The sequence below is a fragment of the Pristis pectinata genome, chromosome 10 (genome assembly GCF_009764475.1).
Source record: "Pristis pectinata isolate sPriPec2 chromosome 10, sPriPec2.1.pri, whole genome shotgun sequence".
Taxonomy (NCBI): Eukaryota; Metazoa; Chordata; class Chondrichthyes; order Rhinopristiformes; family Pristidae; genus Pristis; species Pristis pectinata.
In genome coordinates, this window is record NC_067414.1 from 85,297,661 (window position 1) to 85,316,937 (window position 19,277).

A 19,277-nucleotide genomic window follows, 5' to 3' on the forward strand; every position below is an offset into this window, starting at 1 on the left:
GGGCTGGGATAATTGACCTCCAAACACCTCAGCCAAGGTATGATTCCAACCACTCGAGTTTGCGTCATGATGTCCATTGATTTCAATTTTACCAGGACTTCTTGATGCCACATTTTGTCAAATGCTATCTTGATGCTAAGACTGGTCACTGTCAGCATTTAGTTCACCTTGGGAATTAAGCTTTCTTGATCTATGTTTGGATGAGCTTGATCCAAACATGGAGCTGAGGGTTGCCAGAACATCTGATTTGGCACTGGTGAGTAAGTGCTTCTTGATAGCACTATAGCTGACGCCAATTTGCTGATGACAGGGTCAGTTGATTGGCCAGTAATTAGCTGGATTGAATTTGCACTCTGAACAAGACGTACCTGTGCAATTTTCCACATTGTCAAATAGATGCCAGTGTTGTAAATGGCATGAGATGCAAATAGTTCTGGAGCATAATCTTGAGTACTGCAGATAGGATTTTGTTTGCTTGCATATTATTTTGCTGTATCCAATACTCAGATTTGAAGTAAATTGAATTGGCTGAAGACTGGTCACTGGTGGGATCTCAGCAGGGATCAGAGTTTGTTTAACTTTATTGTATGTTGTTTTTGATGTTTGATAAGCATGGAGCCAATTTTTTGTAACAGGAAGGGTGACATTACTTTTGTGTCCTTTGAAGATCTGTACGGTTCACTTGTCCTGTTGAGCTCTTGTGTTTCAGTAATATCACTTCAGTCTAAACTCTGAACAATATAAGGGCAGCCTTTCCTCCAAGATGCGAATCAAACTAATGCACTGCCTCTACTTGGGCAGTTATATCCTTAGTATGGAGACCAAAACTACACAGTATGCAAGATGTGATATCTCTAAAACACTGCACAATTGTAGGAAGATTTCCTTAGTCTTGTACTCCATCCTCCACTGATCATATTAAAAAGCCCCACAAAACTTGCAGTAGAAATGCAATTTATTGGCAAAGCTAGTAATGCCAATTTCAAACAGTTAAGTGTATAGAGTGGTATTTACTTTTGAACTAAAATAAGTTACAATTTTGTGCTATAATTTTTTTGTTTGTATGCCTTGCAAAGATTGAGAATCACCTTGCTAAGGGTTAGGAAGGATATCACTGAGCCACAACCTGTGCTGAGTGGCAAGTGACCATTCGCCCAATGTTTTCAGAGTGGGCCCTTGACACAATTTGCACCGGGAAGCTGACTCCCAAACTGCTCAATGTGGTACAGGGCCTTGACAAGCATCATGGGTTCCTGCTTCTGGATTGATGAGGCCCTTTTTCCTCTGACATTCCTAGACAATTAGAAACAATCAAACTATTTAGAGAAAAAAAACCTTGAACTCAAAATAAATAAGAGAAATAACCTTGGGCTCACTTGTATCCAAAGTCATTTCTTCTCATTGACATCAATGCCTCCATTATAAGGGACATTGGTGAGATAACATCTGCAGTACTGTATACCATATTTGTCTCCTTATTTAAGGATGTTAATGCATTGGAAGCAGGTCAGCAAAAATATGTGGAATGCACAGGCTGAATTGTAAGGAAAGGTTGGATAGGCCAGGCTTCTGTGAGAGGACTTGATTGAAACACAAGATCCTGTGTGGTCATGACAGGATGTTTCTTTTTGTGGGAGAATCTTGAACGAGGGGACATAGTTTAAAAATAAGAGGGCACTCATTTAAGATGGATGAGGCAATTTTTTTTGTGTGTTGTGTGTTTGGAATTCTCTTCCTGAAAGGCCGGTAGAAGCAGATAGATTCTTGATGAGTAAAAGGTTAGTGGGAGAAAGGTGAAAGGGTGGAGCTGAGGTTGCAATTTGAGATCTTACCAAATGACACAGCAGCTTTGAGTGGCAGCCTCCTGCTATTTTACATGTTCAATGGCATGGGGTCTGTGGGCATAGCTTCCAGTCCAAGTGTGGAAAATTTGCACTCCACCTTTTAATTCTATAAAGAGTCCAGATGTGGCATGCTGGCCTCCAGGTGGGTAATCAGCAGAGCAGAAGGTAACTCCTACCACTCGGAGATCCCAACCTTCCACCCAGTTAGGAGGTAAAAAGCTGGCTGTTCTGAATGGAACCTGCAGTGTTTAACCAGCAAGGACTCCACAATGCCCACTGCTAACTCTTAAATGTGGCATAGATATAAATAGGCTTGAGACTGACGTGTGTTGGATAAGCCATGGGTTGAATAGGGGCTGTAAAGTCAAAGGAAAAAAATTAAAACTGCAGATGCTGAGAATCTGAAATAAAAGCAAAATGCTGTCTAGGTGTGGGACGTGAAATCTTAACTCTGTTTCTCTTTCTACAGCTGCTGCCTGGCCTGAGTGTTTCCAGCATTTTCTGTGAAGTCAAAAGGAAGATTTAATTAATGATTCCCTTTCTGACTGAAGCAACTTCACTGGCAACTACACGAGGAAGGAAAATGTGTTCATTGGGGAGGATCAAATAAAGCGGATGAGAGCTTGAACAGGACACAAGGCATGTTGCAGAAAACACTAAATTACCACATTCAACCACTGAGTGGTGTATCTTACAAGTTCCTGGAAGTTTATCTTCTGAAATATGGTTACAGAATTGCAACACCATTCATTTGTGGCAGTTTTCATTGCCAACGTCCAAGTCAGTGTGTAAGAAATTAACATTGAAGGTGTTCCGCCACAGAAAACCACACATTTCAACAAACCAGTTTGTCTACTAGCTTGTCCTAAAGTCAAAAGTTGATTTTAATCCCTCATTATGGTATTTTAGACAGCATTCTACAGCACTGAGGCAGGGTGTTTAACCCAAAGCCTATGCTGATGTTTGTGTTCTGCCTGAGTGCTTAAGCATTTCATTTGATCTTACCCCGTGAGCAAGAGTAAAGAAAATAAGACATGTAGTTACAAGACTCTGCATACAGTGATGAGCTGCATATTCTCACAACAGAGCAAGGTTTCTCCTGAATTCCCCATACAAATATGGATGTCACTGGCCAAGCCAGCATCCATCTTTATATAATAATCATTTCAGCTAGCGAGTAAATGACAACTACATTGGTGCACCTGGAGTCACATCAAGGCCAGACTGGGCAAGGATGGCAGATTTCTCTCCCTGAGGACATTAGTGAATGCTTGGGGTTTCACAGTGATCTGTTAGCTTCTTGGTCACCCTTCTGATTCTAGCCTTTTAGTTCCAGATTTATTATTTGAATTTACACTTCCCAGTGGTCTGATGGGTTATCAAGCTCCAGATCAATAGCCCAGGTCTCTGGATCTAGTTCATTAATGGATATATTCAGTGGCTGGAGTTTTCATCTACCGAAATGGAGAGATCAATTGAACCTACTTTTATCCTGTCACCTCAGTTCTGTCAAAACTGGGGGAAGGTGGGAGCTTGTAGCTGTTTTGATGTAACTTTTGATAGGGCAGTTAATAGGAAGCCACACAACTGTGGGTCTGGATTCACAGGGAAGGGCAATAGATTTCTTCTCAAAGAATAAGAGTGAGTGGGGTGGGATTTTACAATTGGTTGGCAATTTCCTGATCACTATTACTAGTCATTCATTCCAAACTAAGTAAATTAAATGACTTTAATTTCACAAGATTCAATGGTTTCAATTGAAACATCTTCAATCCCAAAGGACAATCATGAACTTGAAAAGTTAACTTTTCTCTGTCCACAGATGCTACCTGACTTGTGTATTTTCAAACTTTTCAGTTTTATTTCCCATTGATTCTCCTGAGGGAATAGTTAATCGCCCTGCCCAATCTTTCCAGAATTCTGAGCAATTCGGCCAAATTGCTAATCAGTTTTCAACAGGCAGAGATTAATTTTTGGCAAAAGCCCCCAGAGTGGGGAAACAATGCTGAGTCTTTGAAATACCAAAGAAAGAAATCAAGTCAGTCAATTGTTTCTTAATGATTTGACATGACAAGGGATAAAGAAGCCCACTGAAAACAAGACACCATTCACACAATTCTAATGCAGTGTGTTTGAAAATTGTTTATGGAAGTACAAATTTGGATATGCAGCCCACAATTTATGAGGCATCATAGGGTGCATGGCAGTACCCCTCAAAGAATTGAGTTGCCCTTGGGTCATGCTTCCTTTTTATGAGCCATCAATTGACAATGGACATAGGGTTCATAGTCCACAAACAGGAGATTCAAAATAAAAAAGGGACTTCAACAAGAAATCTGGAAAGAAACAAAATGCTGGAAATGCTCAACAAGATCCATGGAAAGGAAAACGGAGTTAACTTTGTGGGTGGAAGAGCATCCATCAGAACTGAGGCTGTTAACGTAAAAATTTACCACTATTCCTCATTACACAGATGTTTCTTGATCTGGTGGATGTTTCCATCATTCTCTGTTTTTGTAATAGGAGACTCATGTCCAAAAACATTTTCCACCTCACCTTTCAAGCCTGCAAACACTCACACTATGCCACGCAAGCACATCAGAGTGCACCACAACACTCCCACACCTCCAGCCCCATCTTCTTGCAGACCATGAGGTTGCACATCCTATTTTAAAGGCACACTTGACCTGCACCGTGTCAATCTACTGCTCAACCACTTTCTCATTGCCTCCAAAACTAATCAACCCAGCAACAGAGCAGACACCAAAATGCAACTGCCCAAGCACCGTTGTGGGATGGTTAGCTCAGCTGGACAGAGCGGCTGAGAGTGCCTGGGCAGAGCCGGCACGGAGGTCTTCTTGTTGGTGGCAGCGGCAGCGGGCAGCGTGGAAGAACGCTTGCAGCGGAGGAGAGTGAGGAGGGCAGGTGAAGAGGAAGGGTGACAAAGTGGAGGAGAGTAGGGTGTAAGCGATTAGGGTGGGACTTGTGCAAGGTGAAGATGCAGGGAAGAGGTGCAGGCGGAGAAGTGCAGGGAGAAGACAGCAGTGAGCCAGCAGCCGGCAGTGGCTGCACGCGGCTGAAGTGCTGAGAGAAGCAGCTGCCTGCTGCCTACGGCCATACTAGCCTGAAAACGCCCGATCTCGTCTGATCTCGGAAGCTAAGCAGGCTCAGGCCTGGTTAGTACTTGGATGGGAGACCGCCTGGGAATACCAGGTGCCGTAGGCTTTTTACTGCCACGAGGGGGCACTCCATTGCTCTGGCACATTCACTCTCCCTCTTCATTTTCTCCCTCGCCTTTCAAGCCTGCCAACGCTCACACCGTCCCACGCAGGCACGCGCGCGCTCCCACAGTTGCCGCCGCGTCTCTTGCCCGGCATTCAGTTCCACTTTCTACTTGCCGCACGTCCTGCACTTGCTGCGTCTCTGTTGCCCTGCTTCACCTCTTTCTCGTCGCCTCCTCGGTCACTCAACCCAGCAAGCCGGCAGGCACCAACACGCCAGTGCTCCAGCACCCACCTGCAAAGCAGCTCGCTTGCAGCTCCGGCCTGCTGCCTCTTGCTGCAACCGTCCCTCTGCAAGCCGCCCACTCCATGCTCTTCATCCGCCTTTTCCCGTCTGCCTTCCAGCCGGCCCACGCCAACGTCGGCGCCCGCTTCCTCCGGCAACGTTGGCCGTCGGATGCCCAGTCTGCTCTCCCCTGCTGGGAACGCTAACCTCACAGCACTTAGTCACCGGCCGCCACCTCCATCGGCAATGCCGTGCACTGCGTCCTCCGGGGGACGGTTAGCTCAGCTGGTCAGAGCGTGGTGCTAATAACGCCAAGGTCGTGGGTTCAATCCCCACACTGTCCAAGCGTGTGCTTTAGCCATCCTGCTTGGCAGCCGCTGTCTCACGCAAGTGCAGCTTGATGGCTGGCCGCTGCAAGCAGTTTGTGACCAGCTGTCGCCGGCGCTGCCTTTTAAGTGCCTACCTCTTCTTTCTTTCATCTCCTTTGGTTCAGGCAATCAAGCCTGTTTGGCTGCGGAGCTGGGGGCAGACGGCAGGGCAGCTGGGCAGCAGGGACGGTGGCCTCCAAAGCCTGGGCCTACAACAGCTGGCCTAAGCAGTTGGCAGTGGGAGGGGGAGAGCAGGGTCGGGGCTGCCTGGCAGCCTCTTGACTCAGGAGGGAAGCAATCAGCAAGTGTGTGGAGGCAGAGCAGGGCCAATGCGCGACATGGCGTGCGATGTGGGCGGCTGAGGGCGATGTGGGCGGCGGCTGCCGGCACGGAGGTCTTCTTGTTGGTGGCAGCGGCAGCGGGCAGCGTGGAAGAACGCTTGCAGCGGAGGAGAGTGAGGAGGGCAGGTGAAGAGGAAGGGTGACAAAGTGGAGGAGAGTAGGGTGTAAGCGATTAGGGTGGGACTTGTGCAAGGTGAAGATGCAGGGAAGAGGTGCAGGCGGAGAAGTGCAGGGAGAAGACAGCAGTGAGCCAGCAGCCGGCAGTGGCTGCACGCGGCTGAAGTGCTGAGAGAAGCAGCTGCCTGCTGCCTACGGCCATACTAGCCTGAAAACGCCCGATCTCGTCTGATCTCGGAAGCTAAGCAGGCTCAGGCCTGGTTAGTACTTGGATGGGAGACCGCCTGGGAATACCAGGTGCCGTAGGCTTTTTACTGCCACGAGGGGGCACTCCATTGCTCTGGCACATTCACTCTCCCTCTTCATTTTCTCCCTCGCCTTTCAAGCCTGCCAACGCTCACACCGTCCCACGCAGGCACGCGCGCGCTCCCACAGTTGCCGCCGCGTCTCTTGCCCGGCATTCAGTTCCACTTTCTACTTGCCGCACGTCCTGCACTTGCTGCGTCTCTGTTGCCCTGCTTCACCTCTTTCTCGTCGCCTCCTCGGTCACTCAACCCAGCAAGCCGGCAGGCACCAACACGCCAGTGCTCCAGCACCCACCTGCAAAGCAGCTCGCTTGCAGCTCCGGCCTGCTGCCTCTTGCTGCAACCGTCCCTCTGCAAGCCGCCCACTCCATGCTCTTCATCCGCCTTTTCCCGTCTGCCTTCCAGCCGGCCCACGCCAACGTCGGCGCCCGCTTCCTCCGGCAACGTTGGCCGTCGGATGCCCAGTCTGCTCTCCCCTGCTGGGAACGCTAACCTCACAGCACTTAGTCACCGGCCGCCACCTCCATCGGCAATGCCGTGCACTGCGTCCTCCGGGGGACGGTTAGCTCAGCTGGTCAGAGCGTGGTGCTAATAACGCCAAGGTCGTGGGTTCAATCCCCACACTGTCCAAGCGTGTGCTTTAGCCATCCTGCTTGGCAGCCGCTGTCTCACGCAAGTGCAGCTTGATGGCTGGCCGCTGCAAGCAGTTTGTGACCAGCTGTCGCCGGCGCTGCCTTTTAAGTGCCTACCTCTTCTTTCTTTCATCTCCTTTGGTTCAGGCAATCAAGCCTGTTTGGCTGCGGAGCTGGGGGCAGACGGCAGGGCAGCTGGGCAGCAGGGACGGTGGCCTCCAAAGCCTGGGCCTACAACAGCTGGCCTAAGCAGTTGGCAGTGGGAGGGGGAGAGCAGGGTCGGGGCTGCCTGGCAGCCTCTTGACTCAGGAGGGAAGCAATCAGCAAGTGTGTGGAGGCAGAGCAGGGCCAATGCGCGACATGGCGTGCGATGTGGGCGGCTGAGCCGGCTGAGAGTGCCTGGGCAGAGCCGGCACGGAGGTCTTCTTGTTGGTGGCAGCGGCAGCGGGCAGCGTGGAAGAACGCTTGCAGCGGAGGAGAGTGAGGAGGGCAGGTGAAGAGGAAGGGTGACAAAGTGGAGGAGAGTAGGGTGTAAGCGATTAGGGTGGGACTTGTGCAAGGTGAAGATGCAGGGAAGAGGTGCAGGCGGAGAAGTGCAGGGAGAAGACAGCAGTGAGCCAGCAGCCGGCAGTGGCTGCACGCGGCTGAAGTGCTGAGAGAAGCAGCTGCCTGCTGCCTACGGCCATACTAGCCTGAAAACGCCCGATCTCGTCTGATCTCGGAAGCTAAGCAGGCTCAGGCCTGGTTAGTACTTGGATGGGAGACCGCCTGGGAATACCAGGTGCCGTAGGCTTTTTACTGCCACGAGGGGGCACTCCATTGCTCTGGCACATTCACTCTCCCTCTTCATTTTCTCCCTCGCCTTTCAAGCCTGCCAACGCTCACACCGTCCCACGCAGGCACGCGCGCGCTCCCACAGTTGCCGCCGCGTCTCTTGCCCGGCATTCAGTTCCACTTTCTACTTGCCGCACGTCCTGCACTTGCTGCGTCTCTGTTGCCCTGCTTCACCTCTTTCTCGTCGCCTCCTCGGTCACTCAACCCAGCAAGCCGGCAGGCACCAACACGCCAGTGCTCCAGCACCCACCTGCAAAGCAGCTCGCTTGCAGCTCCGGCCTGCTGCCTCTTGCTGCAACCGTCCCTCTGCAAGCCGCCCACTCCATGCTCTTCATCCGCCTTTTCCCGTCTGCCTTCCAGCCGGCCCACGCCAACGTCGGCGCCCGCTTCCTCCGGCAACGTTGGCCGTCGGATGCCCAGTCTGCTCTCCCCTGCTGGGAACGCTAACCTCACAGCACTTAGTCACCGGCCGCCACCTCCATCGGCAATGCCGTGCACTGCGTCCTCCGGGGGACGGTTAGCTCAGCTGGTCAGAGCGTGGTGCTAATAACGCCAAGGTCGTGGGTTCAATCCCCACACTGTCCAAGCGTGTGCTTTAGCCATCCTGCTTGGCAGCCGCTGTCTCACGCAAGTGCAGCTTGATGGCTGGCCGCTGCAAGCAGTTTGTGACCAGCTGTCGCCGGCGCTGCCTTTTAAGTGCCTACCTCTTCTTTCTTTCATCTCCTTTGGTTCAGGCAATCAAGCCTGTTTGGCTGCGGAGCTGGGGGCAGACGGCAGGGCAGCTGGGCAGCAGGGACGGTGGCCTCCAAAGCCTGGGCCTACAACAGCTGGCCTAAGCAGTTGGCAGTGGGAGGGGGAGAGCAGGGTCGGGGCTGCCTGGCAGCCTCTTGACTCAGGAGGGAAGCAATCAGCAAGTGTGTGGAGGCAGAGCAGGGCCAATGCGCGACATGGCGTGCGATGTGGGCGGCTGAGCCGGCTGAGAGTGCCTGGGCAGAGCCGGCACGGAGGTCTTCTTGTTGGTGGCAGCGGCAGCGGGCAGCGTGGAAGAACGCTTGCAGCGGAGGAGAGTGAGGAGGGCAGGTGAAGAGGAAGGGTGACAAAGTGGAGGAGAGTAGGGTGTAAGCGATTAGGGTGGGACTTGTGCAAGGTGAAGATGCAGGGAAGAGGTGCAGGCGGAGAAGTGCAGGGAGAAGACAGCAGTGAGCCAGCAGCCGGCAGTGGCTGCACGCGGCTGAAGTGCTGAGAGAAGCAGCTGCCTGCTGCCTACGGCCATACTAGCCTGAAAACGCCCGATCTCGTCTGATCTCGGAAGCTAAGCAGGCTCAGGCCTGGTTAGTACTTGGATGGGAGACCGCCTGGGAATACCAGGTGCCGTAGGCTTTTTACTGCCACGAGGGGGCACTCCATTGCTCTGGCACATTCACTCTCCCTCTTCATTTTCTCCCTCGCCTTTCAAGCCTGCCAACGCTCACACCGTCCCACGCAGGCACGCGCGCGCTCCCACAGTTGCCGCCGCGTCTCTTGCCCGGCATTCAGTTCCACTTTCTACTTGCCGCACGTCCTGCACTTGCTGCGTCTCTGTTGCCCTGCTTCACCTCTTTCTCGTCGCCTCCTCGGTCACTCAACCCAGCAAGCCGGCAGGCACCAACACGCCAGTGCTCCAGCACCCACCTGCAAAGCAGCTCGCTTGCAGCTCCGGCCTGCTGCCTCTTGCTGCAACCGTCCCTCTGCAAGCCGCCCACTCCATGCTCTTCATCCGCCTTTTCCCGTCTGCCTTCCAGCCGGCCCACGCCAACGTCGGCGCCCGCTTCCTCCGGCAACGTTGGCCGTCGGATGCCCAGTCTGCTCTCCCCTGCTGGGAACGCTAACCTCACAGCACTTAGTCACCGGCCGCCACCTCCATCGGCAATGCCGTGCACTGCGTCCTCCGGGGGACGGTTAGCTCAGCTGGTCAGAGCGTGGTGCTAATAACGCCAAGGTCGTGGGTTCAATCCCCACACTGTCCAAGCGTGTGCTTTAGCCATCCTGCTTGGCAGCCGCTGTCTCACGCAAGTGCAGCTTGATGGCTGGCCGCTGCAAGCAGTTTGTGACCAGCTGTCGCCGGCGCTGCCTTTTAAGTGCCTACCTCTTCTTTCTTTCATCTCCTTTGGTTCAGGCAATCAAGCCTGTTTGGCTGCGGAGCTGGGGGCAGACGGCAGGGCAGCTGGGCAGCAGGGACGGTGGCCTCCAAAGCCTGGGCCTACAACAGCTGGCCTAAGCAGTTGGCAGTGGGAGGGGGAGAGCAGGGTCGGGGCTGCCTGGCAGCCTCTTGACTCAGGAGGGAAGCAATCAGCAAGTGTGTGGAGGCAGAGCAGGGCCAATGCGCGACATGGCGTGCGATGTGGGCGGCTGAGCCGGCTGAGAGTGCCTGGGCAGAGCCGGCACGGAGGTCTTCTTGTTGGTGGCAGCGGCAGCGGGCAGCGTGGAAGAACGCTTGCAGCGGAGGAGAGTGAGGAGGGCAGGTGAAGAGGAAGGGTGACAAAGTGGAGGAGAGTAGGGTGTAAGCGATTAGGGTGGGACTTGTGCAAGGTGAAGATGCAGGGAAGAGGTGCAGGCGGAGAAGTGCAGGGAGAAGACAGCAGTGAGCCAGCAGCCGGCAGTGGCTGCACGCGGCTGAAGTGCTGAGAGAAGCAGCTGCCTGCTGCCTACGGCCATACTAGCCTGAAAACGCCCGATCTCGTCTGATCTCGGAAGCTAAGCAGGCTCAGGCCTGGTTAGTACTTGGATGGGAGACCGCCTGGGAATACCAGGTGCCGTAGGCTTTTTACTGCCACGAGGGGGCACTCCATTGCTCTGGCACATTCACTCTCCCTCTTCATTTTCTCCCTCGCCTTTCAAGCCTGCCAACGCTCACACCGTCCCACGCAGGCACGCGCGCGCTCCCACAGTTGCCGCCGCGTCTCTTGCCCGGCATTCAGTTCCACTTTCTACTTGCCGCACGTCCTGCACTTGCTGCGTCTCTGTTGCCCTGCTTCACCTCTTTCTCGTCGCCTCCTCGGTCACTCAACCCAGCAAGCCGGCAGGCACCAACACGCCAGTGCTCCAGCACCCACCTGCAAAGCAGCTCGCTTGCAGCTCCGGCCTGCTGCCTCTTGCTGCAACCGTCCCTCTGCAAGCCGCCCACTCCATGCTCTTCATCCGCCTTTTCCCGTCTGCCTTCCAGCCGGCCCACGCCAACGTCGGCGCCCGCTTCCTCCGGCAACGTTGGCCGTCGGATGCCCAGTCTGCTCTCCCCTGCTGGGAACGCTAACCTCACAGCACTTAGTCACCGGCCGCCACCTCCATCGGCAATGCCGTGCACTGCGTCCTCCGGGGGACGGTTAGCTCAGCTGGTCAGAGCGTGGTGCTAATAACGCCAAGGTCGTGGGTTCAATCCCCACACTGTCCAAGCGTGTGCTTTAGCCATCCTGCTTGGCAGCCGCTGTCTCACGCAAGTGCAGCTTGATGGCTGGCCGCTGCAAGCAGTTTGTGACCAGCTGTCGCCGGCGCTGCCTTTTAAGTGCCTACCTCTTCTTTCTTTCATCTCCTTTGGTTCAGGCAATCAAGCCTGTTTGGCTGCGGAGCTGGGGGCAGACGGCAGGGCAGCTGGGCAGCAGGGACGGTGGCCTCCAAAGCCTGGGCCTACAACAGCTGGCCTAAGCAGTTGGCAGTGGGAGGGGGAGAGCAGGGTCGGGGCTGCCTGGCAGCCTCTTGACTCAGGAGGGAAGCAATCAGCAAGTGTGTGGAGGCAGAGCAGGGCCAATGCGCGACATGGCGTGCGATGTGGGCGGCTGAGCCGGCTGAGAGTGCCTGGGCAGAGCCGGCACGGAGGTCTTCTTGTTGGTGGCAGCGGCAGCGGGCAGCGTGGAAGAACGCTTGCAGCGGAGGAGAGTGAGGAGGGCAGGTGAAGAGGAAGGGTGACAAAGTGGAGGAGAGTAGGGTGTAAGCGATTAGGGTGGGACTTGTGCAAGGTGAAGATGCAGGGAAGAGGTGCAGGCGGAGAAGTGCAGGGAGAAGACAGCAGTGAGCCAGCAGCCGGCAGTGGCTGCACGCGGCTGAAGTGCTGAGAGAAGCAGCTGCCTGCTGCCTACGGCCATACTAGCCTGAAAACGCCCGATCTCGTCTGATCTCGGAAGCTAAGCAGGCTCAGGCCTGGTTAGTACTTGGATGGGAGACCGCCTGGGAATACCAGGTGCCGTAGGCTTTTTACTGCCACGAGGGGGCACTCCATTGCTCTGGCACATTCACTCTCCCTCTTCATTTTCTCCCTCGCCTTTCAAGCCTGCCAACGCTCACACCGTCCCACGCAGGCACGCGCGCGCTCCCACAGTTGCCGCCGCGTCTCTTGCCCGGCATTCAGTTCCACTTTCTACTTGCCGCACGTCCTGCACTTGCTGCGTCTCTGTTGCCCTGCTTCACCTCTTTCTCGTCGCCTCCTCGGTCACTCAACCCAGCAAGCCGGCAGGCACCAACACGCCAGTGCTCCAGCACCCACCTGCAAAGCAGCTCGCTTGCAGCTCCGGCCTGCTGCCTCTTGCTGCAACCGTCCCTCTGCAAGCCGCCCACTCCATGCTCTTCATCCGCCTTTTCCCGTCTGCCTTCCAGCCGGCCCACGCCAACGTCGGCGCCCGCTTCCTCCGGCAACGTTGGCCGTCGGATGCCCAGTCTGCTCTCCCCTGCTGGGAACGCTAACCTCACAGCACTTAGTCACCGGCCGCCACCTCCATCGGCAATGCCGTGCACTGCGTCCTCCGGGGGACGGTTAGCTCAGCTGGTCAGAGCGTGGTGCTAATAACGCCAAGGTCGTGGGTTCAATCCCCACACTGTCCAAGCGTGTGCTTTAGCCATCCTGCTTGGCAGCCGCTGTCTCACGCAAGTGCAGCTTGATGGCTGGCCGCTGCAAGCAGTTTGTGACCAGCTGTCGCCGGCGCTGCCTTTTAAGTGCCTACCTCTTCTTTCTTTCATCTCCTTTGGTTCAGGCAATCAAGCCTGTTTGGCTGCGGAGCTGGGGGCAGACGGCAGGGCAGCTGGGCAGCAGGGACGGTGGCCTCCAAAGCCTGGGCCTACAACAGCTGGCCTAAGCAGTTGGCAGTGGGAGGGGGAGAGCAGGGTCGGGGCTGCCTGGCAGCCTCTTGACTCAGGAGGGAAGCAATCAGCAAGTGTGTGGAGGCAGAGCAGGGCCAATGCGCGACATGGCGTGCGATGTGGGCGGCTGAGCCGGCTGAGAGTGCCTGGGCAGAGCCGGCACGGAGGTCTTCTTGTTGGTGGCAGCGGCAGCGGGCAGCGTGGAAGAACGCTTGCAGCGGAGGAGAGTGAGGAGGGCAGGTGAAGAGGAAGGGTGACAAAGTGGAGGAGAGTAGGGTGTAAGCGATTAGGGTGGGACTTGTGCAAGGTGAAGATGCAGGGAAGAGGTGCAGGCGGAGAAGTGCAGGGAGAAGACAGCAGTGAGCCAGCAGCCGGCAGTGGCTGCACGCGGCTGAAGTGCTGAGAGAAGCAGCTGCCTGCTGCCTACGGCCATACTAGCCTGAAAACGCCCGATCTCGTCTGATCTCGGAAGCTAAGCAGGCTCAGGCCTGGTTAGTACTTGGATGGGAGACCGCCTGGGAATACCAGGTGCCGTAGGCTTTTTACTGCCACGAGGGGGCACTCCATTGCTCTGGCACATTCACTCTCCCTCTTCATTTTCTCCCTCGCCTTTCAAGCCTGCCAACGCTCACACCGTCCCACGCAGGCACGCGCGCGCTCCCACAGTTGCCGCCGCGTCTCTTGCCCGGCATTCAGTTCCACTTTCTACTTGCCGCACGTCCTGCACTTGCTGCGTCTCTGTTGCCCTGCTTCACCTCTTTCTCGTCGCCTCCTCGGTCACTCAACCCAGCAAGCCGGCAGGCACCAACACGCCAGTGCTCCAGCACCCACCTGCAAAGCAGCTCGCTTGCAGCTCCGGCCTGCTGCCTCTTGCTGCAACCGTCCCTCTGCAAGCCGCCCACTCCATGCTCTTCATCCGCCTTTTCCCGTCTGCCTTCCAGCCGGCCCACGCCAACGTCGGCGCCCGCTTCCTCCGGCAACGTTGGCCGTCGGATGCCCAGTCTGCTCTCCCCTGCTGGGAACGCTAACCTCACAGCACTTAGTCACCGGCCGCCACCTCCATCGGCAATGCCGTGCACTGCGTCCTCCGGGGGACGGTTAGCTCAGCTGGTCAGAGCGTGGTGCTAATAACGCCAAGGTCGTGGGTTCAATCCCCACACTGTCCAAGCGTGTGCTTTAGCCATCCTGCTTGGCAGCCGCTGTCTCACGCAAGTGCAGCTTGATGGCTGGCCGCTGCAAGCAGTTTGTGACCAGCTGTCGCCGGCGCTGCCTTTTAAGTGCCTACCTCTTCTTTCTTTCATCTCCTTTGGTTCAGGCAATCAAGCCTGTTTGGCTGCGGAGCTGGGGGCAGACGGCAGGGCAGCTGGGCAGCAGGGACGGTGGCCTCCAAAGCCCGGGCCTACAACAGCTGGCCTAAGCAGTTGGCAGTGGGAGGGGGAGAGCAGGGTCGGGGCTGCCTGGCAGCCTCTTGACTCAGGAGGGAAGCAATCAGCAAGTGTGTGGAGGCAGAGCAGGGCCAATGCGCGACATGGCGTGCGATGTGGGCGGCTGAGCCGGCTGAGAGTGCCTGGGCAGAGCCGGCACGGAGGTCTTCTTGTTGGTGGCAGCGGCAGCGGGCAGCGTGGAAGAACGCTTGCAGCGGAGGAGAGTGAGGAGGGCAGGTGAAGAGGAAGGGTGACAAAGTGGAGGAGAGTAGGGTGTAAGCGATTAGGGTGGGACTTGTGCAAGGTGAAGATGCAGGGAAGAGGTGCAGGCGGAGAAGTGCAGGGAGAAGACAGCAGTGAGCCAGCAGCCGGCAGTGGCTGCACGCGGCTGAAGTGCTGAGAGAAGCAGCTGCCTGCTGCCTACGGCCATACTAGCCTGAAAACGCCCGATCTCGTCTGATCTCGGAAGCTAAGCAGGCTCAGGCCTGGTTAGTACTTGGATGGGAGACCGCCTGGGAATACCAGGTGCCGTAGGCTTTTTACTGCCACGAGGGGGCACTCCATTGCTCTGGCACATTCACTCTCCCTCTTCATTTTCTCCCTCGCCTTTCAAGCCTGCCAACGCTCACACCGTCCCACGCAGGCACGCGCGCGCTCCCACAGTTGCCGCCGCGTCTCTTGCCCGGCATTCAGTTCCACTTTCTACTTGCCGCACGTCCTGCACTTGCTGCGTCTCTGTTGCCCTGCTTCACCTCTTTCTCGTCGCCTCCTCGGTCACTCAACCCAGCAAGCCGGCAGGCACCAACACGCCAGTGCTCCAGCACCCACCTGCAAAGCAGCTCGCTTGCAGCTCCGGCCTGCTGCCTCTTGCTGCAACCGTCCCTCTGCAAGCCGCCCACTCCATGCTCTTCATCCGCCTTTTCCCGTCTGCCTTCCAGCCGGCCCACGCCAACGTCGGCGCCCGCTTCCTCCGGCAACGTTGGCCGTCGGATGCCCAGTCTGCTCTCCCCTGCTGGGAACGCTAACCTCACAGCACTTAGTCACCGGCCGCCACCTCCATCGGCAATGCCGTGCACTGCGTCCTCCGGGGGACGGTTAGCTCAGCTGGTCAGAGCGTGGTGCTAATAACGCCAAGGTCGTGGGTTCAATCCCCACACTGTCCAAGCGTGTGCTTTAGCCATCCTGCTTGGCAGCCGCTGTCTCACGCAAGTGCAGCTTGATGGCTGGCCGCTGCAAGCAGTTTGTGACCAGCTGTCGCCGGCGCTGCCTTTTAAGTGCCTACCTCTTCTTTCTTTCATCTCCTTTGGTTCAGGCAATCAAGCCTGTTTGGCTGCGGAGCTGGGGGCAGACGGCAGGGCAGCTGGGCAGCAGGGACGGTGGCCTCCAAAGCCTGGGCCTACAACAGCTGGCCTAAGCAGTTGGCAGTGGGAGGGGGAGAGCAGGGTCGGGGCTGCCTGGCAGCCTCTTGACTCAGGAGGGAAGCAATCAGCAAGTGTGTGGAGGCAGAGCAGGGCCAATGCGCGACATGGCGTGCGATGTGGGCGGCTGAGCCGGCTGAGAGTGCCTGGGCAGAGCCGGCACGGAGGTCTTCTTGTTGGTGGCAGCGGCAGCGGGCAGCGTGGAAGAACGCTTGCAGCGGAGGAGAGTGAGGAGGGCAGGTGAAGAGGAAGGGTGACAAAGTGGAGGAGAGTAGGGTGTAAGCGATTAGGGTGGGACTTGTGCAAGGTGAAGATGCAGGGAAGAGGTGCAGGCGGAGAAGTGCAGGGAGAAGACAGCAGTGAGCCAGCAGCCGGCAGTGGCTGCACGCGGCTGAAGTGCTGAGAGAAGCAGCTGCCTGCTGCCTACGGCCATACTAGCCTGAAAACGCCCGATCTCGTCTGATCTCGGAAGCTAAGCAGGCTCAGGCCTGGTTAGTACTTGGATGGGAGACCGCCTGGGAATACCAGGTGCCGTAGGCTTTTTACTGCCACGAGGGGGCACTCCATTGCTCTGGCACATTCACTCTCCCTCTTCATTTTCTCCCTCGCCTTTCAAGCCTGCCAACGCTCACACCGTCCCACGCAGGCACGCGCGCGCTCCCACAGTTGCCGCCGCGTCTCTTGCCCGGCATTCAGTTCCACTTTCTACTTGCCGCACGTCCTGCACTTGCTGCGTCTCTGTTGCCCTGCTTCACCTCTTTCTCGTCGCCTCCTCGGTCACTCAACCCAGCAAGCCGGCAGGCACCAACACGCCAGTGCTCCAGCACCCACCTGCAAAGCAGCTCGCTTGCAGCTCCGGCCTGCTGCCTCTTGCTGCAACCGTCCCTCTGCAAGCCGCCCACTCCATGCTCTTCATCCGCCTTTTCCCGTCTGCCTTCCAGCCGGCCCACGCCAACGTCGGCGCCCGCTTCCTCCGGCAACGTTGGCCGTCGGATGCCCAGTCTGCTCTCCCCTGCTGGGAACGCTAACCTCACAGCACTTAGTCACCGGCCGCCACCTCCATCGGCAATGCCGTGCACTGCGTCCTCCGGGGGACGGTTAGCTCAGCTGGTCAGAGCGTGGTGCTAATAACGCCAAGGTCGTGGGTTCAATCCCCACACTGTCCAAGCGTGTGCTTTAGCCATCCTGCTTGGCAGCCGCTGTCTCACGCAAGTGCAGCTTGATGGCTGGCCGCTGCAAGCAGTTTGTGACCAGCTGTCGCCGGCGCTGCCTTTTAAGTGCCTACCTCTTCTTTCTTTCATCTCCTTTGGTTCAGGCAATCAAGCCTGTTTGGCTGCGGAGCTGGGGGCAGACGGCAGGGCAGCTGGGCAGCAGGGACGGTGGCCTCCAAAGCCCGGGCCTACAACAGCTGGCCTAAGCAGTTGGCAGTGGGAGGGGGAGAGCAGGGTCGGGGCTGCCTGGCAGCCTCTTGACTCAGGAGGGAAGCAATCAGCAAGTGTGTGGAGGCAGAGCAGGGCCAATGCGCGACATGGCGTGCGATGTGGGCGGCTGAGCCGGCTGAGAGTGCCTGGGCAGAGCCGGCACGGAGGTCTTCTTGTTGGTGGCAGCGGCAGCGGGCAGCGTGGAAGAACGCTTGCAGCGGAGGAGAGTGAGGAGGGCAGGTGAAGAGGAAGGGTGACAAAGTGGAGGAGAGTAGGGTGTAAGCGATTAGGGTGGGACTTGTGCAAGGTGAAGATGCAGGGAAGAGGTGCAGGCGGAGAAGTGCAGGGAGAAGACAGCAGTGAGCCAGCAGCCGGCAGTGGCTGCACGCGGCTGAAGTGCTGAGAGAAGCAGCTGCCTGCTGCCTACGGCCATACTAGCCTGAAAACGCCCGATCTCGTCTGATCTCGGAAGCTAAGCAGGCTCAGGCCTGGTTAGTACTTGGATGGGAGACCGCCTGGGAATACCAGGTGCCGTAGGCTTTTTACTGCCACGAGGGGGCACTCCATTGCTCTGGCACATTCACTCTCCCTCTTCATTTTCTCCCTCGCCTTTCAAGCCTGCCAACGCTCACACCGTCCCACGCAGGCACGCGCGCGCTCCCACAGTTGCCGCCGCGTCTCTTGCCCGGCATTCAGTTCCACTTTCTACTTGCCGCACGTCCTGCACTTGCTGCGTCTCTGTTGCCCTGCTTCACCTCTTTCTCGTCGCCTCCTCGGTCACTCAACCCAGCAAGCCGGCAGGCACCAACACGCCAGTGCTCCAGCACCCACCTGCAAAGCAGCTCGCTTGCAGCTCCGGCCTGCTGCCTCTTGCTGCAACCGTCCCTCTGCAAGCCGCCCACTCCATGCTCTTCATCCGCCTTTTCCCGTCTGCCTTCCAGCCGGCCCACGCCAACGTCGGCGCCCGCTTCCTCCGGCAACGTTGGCCGTCGGATGCCCAGTCTGCTCTCCCCTGCTGGGAACGCTAACCTCACAGCACTTAGTCACCGGCCGCCACCTCCATCGGCAATGCCGTGCACTGCGTCCTCCGGGGGACGGTTAGCTCAGCTGGTCAGAGCGTGGTGCTAATAACGCCAAGGTCGTGGGTTCAATCCCCACACTGTCCAAGCGTGTGCTTTAGCCATCCTGCTTGGCAGCCGCTGTCTCACGCAAGTGCAGCTTGATGGCTGGCCGCTGCAAGCAGTTTGTGACCAGCTGTCGCCGGCGCTGCCTTTTAAGTGCCTACCTCTTCTTTCTTTCATCTCCTTTGGTTCAGGCAATCAAGCCTGTTTGGCTGCGGAGCTGGGGGCAGACGGCAGGGCAGCTGGGCAGCAGGGACGGTGGCCTCCAAAGCCTGGGCCTACAACAGCTGGCCTAAGCAGTTGGCAGTGGGAGGGGGAGAGCAGGGTCGGGGCTGCCTGGCAGCCTCTTGACTCAGGAGGGAAGCAATCAGCAAGTGTGTGGAGGCAGAGCAGGGCCAATGCGCGACATGGCGTGCGATGTGGGCGGCTGAGCCGGCTGAGAGTGCCTGGGCAGAGCCGGCACGGAGGTCTTCTTGTTGGTGGCAGCGGCAGCGGGCAGCGTGGAAGAACGCTTGCAGCGGAGGAGAGTGAGGAGGGCAGGTGAAGAGGAAGGGTGACAAAGTGGAGGAGAGTAGGGTGTAAGCGATTAGGGTGGGACTTGTGCAAGGTGAAGATGCAGGGAAGAGGTGCAGGCGGAGAAGTGCAGGGAGAAGACAGCAGTGAGCCAGCAGCCGGCAGTGGCTGCACGCGGCTGAAGTGCTGAGAGAAGCAGCTGCCTGCTGCCTACGGCCATACTAGCCTGAAAACGCCCGATCTCGTCTGATCTCGGAAGCTAAGCAGGCTCAGGCCTGGTTAGTACTTGGATGGGAGACCGCCTGGGAATACCAGGTGCCGTAGGCTTT

General features: G+C 56.9%; 21 non-coding genes across 21 annotated transcripts; all 21 read left to right on the plus strand.

Moving 5' to 3' along the window:
* Positions 1-4,950: 4,950 nt before the first annotated feature.
* LOC127575546 (5S ribosomal RNA) lies at positions 4,951-5,069 on the plus strand. Its single transcript, XR_007957073.1, has one exon. It is a non-coding gene; the product is annotated as a 5S ribosomal RNA (ribosomal RNA).
* A 552-nt stretch (positions 5,070-5,621) lies between these two features.
* trnai-aau (transfer RNA isoleucine (anticodon AAU)) lies at positions 5,622-5,695 on the plus strand. Its single transcript has one exon. It is a non-coding gene; the product is annotated as a tRNA-Ile (tRNA).
* A 672-nt stretch (positions 5,696-6,367) lies between these two features.
* LOC127575557 (5S ribosomal RNA) lies at positions 6,368-6,486 on the plus strand. Its single transcript, XR_007957084.1, has one exon. It is a non-coding gene; the product is annotated as a 5S ribosomal RNA (ribosomal RNA).
* Positions 6,487-7,038: 552 nt separating this feature from the next.
* Positions 7,039-7,112, plus strand: trnai-aau (transfer RNA isoleucine (anticodon AAU)). Its single transcript has one exon. It is a non-coding gene; the product is annotated as a tRNA-Ile (tRNA).
* Positions 7,113-7,788: 676 nt separating this feature from the next.
* Positions 7,789-7,907, plus strand: LOC127575569 (5S ribosomal RNA). Its single transcript, XR_007957095.1, has one exon. It is a non-coding gene; the product is annotated as a 5S ribosomal RNA (ribosomal RNA).
* A 552-nt stretch (positions 7,908-8,459) lies between these two features.
* Positions 8,460-8,533, plus strand: trnai-aau (transfer RNA isoleucine (anticodon AAU)). The gene has a single exon. It is a non-coding gene; the product is annotated as a tRNA-Ile (tRNA).
* Positions 8,534-9,209: 676 nt separating this feature from the next.
* On the plus strand, positions 9,210-9,328 carry LOC127575575 (5S ribosomal RNA). Its single transcript, XR_007957099.1, has one exon. It is a non-coding gene; the product is annotated as a 5S ribosomal RNA (ribosomal RNA).
* A 552-nt stretch (positions 9,329-9,880) lies between these two features.
* Positions 9,881-9,954, plus strand: trnai-aau (transfer RNA isoleucine (anticodon AAU)). Its single transcript has one exon. It is a non-coding gene; the product is annotated as a tRNA-Ile (tRNA).
* Positions 9,955-10,630: 676 nt separating this feature from the next.
* LOC127575584 (5S ribosomal RNA) lies at positions 10,631-10,749 on the plus strand. Its single transcript, XR_007957107.1, has one exon. It is a non-coding gene; the product is annotated as a 5S ribosomal RNA (ribosomal RNA).
* Positions 10,750-11,301: 552 nt separating this feature from the next.
* Positions 11,302-11,375, plus strand: trnai-aau (transfer RNA isoleucine (anticodon AAU)). The gene has a single exon. It is a non-coding gene; the product is annotated as a tRNA-Ile (tRNA).
* A 676-nt stretch (positions 11,376-12,051) lies between these two features.
* Positions 12,052-12,170, plus strand: LOC127575547 (5S ribosomal RNA). The gene has a single exon (XR_007957074.1). It is a non-coding gene; the product is annotated as a 5S ribosomal RNA (ribosomal RNA).
* Positions 12,171-12,722: 552 nt separating this feature from the next.
* Positions 12,723-12,796, plus strand: trnai-aau (transfer RNA isoleucine (anticodon AAU)). The gene has a single exon. It is a non-coding gene; the product is annotated as a tRNA-Ile (tRNA).
* A 676-nt stretch (positions 12,797-13,472) lies between these two features.
* Positions 13,473-13,591, plus strand: LOC127575548 (5S ribosomal RNA). The gene has a single exon (XR_007957075.1). It is a non-coding gene; the product is annotated as a 5S ribosomal RNA (ribosomal RNA).
* Positions 13,592-14,143: 552 nt separating this feature from the next.
* Positions 14,144-14,217, plus strand: trnai-aau (transfer RNA isoleucine (anticodon AAU)). The gene has a single exon. It is a non-coding gene; the product is annotated as a tRNA-Ile (tRNA).
* Positions 14,218-14,893: 676 nt separating this feature from the next.
* On the plus strand, positions 14,894-15,012 carry LOC127575549 (5S ribosomal RNA). Its single transcript, XR_007957076.1, has one exon. It is a non-coding gene; the product is annotated as a 5S ribosomal RNA (ribosomal RNA).
* A 552-nt stretch (positions 15,013-15,564) lies between these two features.
* Positions 15,565-15,638, plus strand: trnai-aau (transfer RNA isoleucine (anticodon AAU)). Its single transcript has one exon. It is a non-coding gene; the product is annotated as a tRNA-Ile (tRNA).
* Positions 15,639-16,314: 676 nt separating this feature from the next.
* On the plus strand, positions 16,315-16,433 carry LOC127575550 (5S ribosomal RNA). The gene has a single exon (XR_007957077.1). It is a non-coding gene; the product is annotated as a 5S ribosomal RNA (ribosomal RNA).
* A 552-nt stretch (positions 16,434-16,985) lies between these two features.
* Positions 16,986-17,059, plus strand: trnai-aau (transfer RNA isoleucine (anticodon AAU)). Its single transcript has one exon. It is a non-coding gene; the product is annotated as a tRNA-Ile (tRNA).
* Positions 17,060-17,735: 676 nt separating this feature from the next.
* LOC127575551 (5S ribosomal RNA) lies at positions 17,736-17,854 on the plus strand. The gene has a single exon (XR_007957078.1). It is a non-coding gene; the product is annotated as a 5S ribosomal RNA (ribosomal RNA).
* A 552-nt stretch (positions 17,855-18,406) lies between these two features.
* trnai-aau (transfer RNA isoleucine (anticodon AAU)) lies at positions 18,407-18,480 on the plus strand. Its single transcript has one exon. It is a non-coding gene; the product is annotated as a tRNA-Ile (tRNA).
* Positions 18,481-19,156: 676 nt separating this feature from the next.
* LOC127575552 (5S ribosomal RNA) lies at positions 19,157-19,275 on the plus strand. The gene has a single exon (XR_007957079.1). It is a non-coding gene; the product is annotated as a 5S ribosomal RNA (ribosomal RNA).
* Positions 19,276-19,277: the final 2 nt, after the last annotated feature.